Source organism: Balaenoptera ricei, chromosome 9 (genome assembly GCF_028023285.1).
Source record: "Balaenoptera ricei isolate mBalRic1 chromosome 9, mBalRic1.hap2, whole genome shotgun sequence".
Taxonomy (NCBI): Eukaryota; Metazoa; Chordata; class Mammalia; order Artiodactyla; family Balaenopteridae; genus Balaenoptera; species Balaenoptera ricei.
In genome coordinates, this window is record NC_082647.1 from 18,217,765 (window position 1) to 18,219,724 (window position 1,960).

Here is a 1,960-nt window from a genome sequence, read left to right on the forward strand (position 1 = left end):
AATCAATGTGGTCTCATTTTGGGTTTTTTCCCATTATTATAGCGTAACTCATGAAACTTTGTGGTCAAATATATTCTTTACTCATTCAATAATTTTTTTTTTTTTGGCCACACTGCATGGCGTGCGGGATCTTAGTTCCCTGACCAGGGATCAAATCTGCACCCCCTGGAGCGGAAGCATGTTGCCCTAACCACTGGACTGCCTGGGAATTCCCCATTAAAGAAATATTTATTGCATGTCCACTATGTGCCAAACATTGTTTTAGGTGCTGGAGATATGACAATGAACAAAACAGACATAAGTGCCGATCCTTGTTGAATTTTAATTCTAGTCCTGGGAAGATTAAAAAAAAAAAAAAAGACAAATGTGTTTATAGTATATTAGAAGGTGATAAACTAAGCCCGCATCCCAGCTAGCCAAGTGACCCCTCCACACCTTCCGCTAAGGTTTCAACAGACCTCACTGAAAGGCCATGTCAAATGGAACATGCCATGGAAACCATGATGCTCACGTTTCACAAATTGCTGGGGATAAAGTCTACTCTACAAAGGAGGACCTGAGGATACTCATGGAAAAGGAGTTCCCTGGATTTTTGGAAAATCAAAATATTGAAGGACCTGGACCAGTAGTAAGATGGTTAAGTGGACATCCAGAGCTTCTTTTTGCTAAATGCTGGGCTCACTATTGCATGCGATGACTATTTTGTGGTACACATGAAGCAGAAGGGAAAGAAGAAGGCAGCACGGAGCAATTACTCCCACCATGATTAGAGTTCTCCCGCTGGGGTGCTTAAGGAATCTGTCCCATAGCTTCCCCCTGTATAAGGATTTCATGAGCAGATAGGGCCCCTTAGAAAATGTACAAATAAAATCCAACTCCCACTTGACAAGCAGAGAAAGCAGAGTCAGTTAAAGCCAGATAAGCTTTTTTTTTTTTTATTAATTGTTTCTCTTCATTAAGCCCAGCTTTTTTTTTTTTTTTTTAAAGATTTATTTATTGATTGATTGTTATGTTGGGTCTTCATTTCTGTGCTAGGGCTTTCTCTAGTTGTGGCAAGTGGGGGCCACTCTTCATCGCGGTGCGCAGGCCCCTCAGTATCGCGGCCTCTCTCGTTGCAGAGCACAGGCTCCAGACGCGCAGGCTCAGTAGTTGTGGCTCACGGGCCTAGTTGCTCCATGGCATGTGGGATCTTCCCAGACCAGGGCTCGAACCCGTGTCCCCTGCATTAGCAGGCAGACTCGCAACCGCTGCGCCACCAGGGAAGCCCCCAGATAAGCTTTTTTTAAAAAATAAATTTATTTATTTATTTATGGCTGCATTGGGTCTTCGTTGCTGTGCGCACGCTTTCTCTAGTTGTGGCGAGCGGGGGCTACTCTTCGTTGCTGTGCACGGGCTTCTCATTGCGGTGGCTTCTCTTGTTGCGGAGCATGGGCTCTAGGCGCGCGGGCTTCAGTAGTTGTGGCTCGCAGGCTCTAGAGCACAGACTCAGTAGTTGTGGCGCACGGGCTTTGTTGCTCCGCGACATGTGAGATCTTCCTGGACCAGGGATTGAACCCATGTCCCCTGCATTGGCAGGCAGATTCTTAACCACTGCGCCACCAGGGAAGTCCCAGATAAGCTTTTGATTTTTATATTGGTCACATCCTCTTGCCCTCAATAAACAACTTCCTTTTTTTCGTTCCTAAAAAGATGGTGATATGATAAATGCTAAGAAGGAAAATAAAGCAGGGGAGGGAGATAGGGAGTACAGGGGGAGGCGGTCCACTTTAAATAGGTAGAGGGCATAGCAAATGCAAAACCCCTTGGGCGGGGTTGTGTCAAGTGCAGAGCAAGGCATCCCTGTGGCTGGAGCAGAGCGAGAGAGTGAGTGAGGAGGAGGATGGTGAGAGATGAGGTTAGAGGAGCAAAGGGCAGGGGGCAGGGCTTTCCTGGGACCTCTCTGGCTGCCGTATCAAGAAGA

At 46.5% G+C, this 1,960-nt stretch overlaps 1 pseudogene; it reads left to right on the plus strand.

The window, feature by feature from the left end:
* Nucleotides 1-479: 479 nt before the first annotated feature.
* Nucleotides 480-770, plus strand: LOC132372240 (protein S100-A10-like; annotated as a pseudogene).
* Nucleotides 771-1,960: the final 1,190 nt, after the last annotated feature.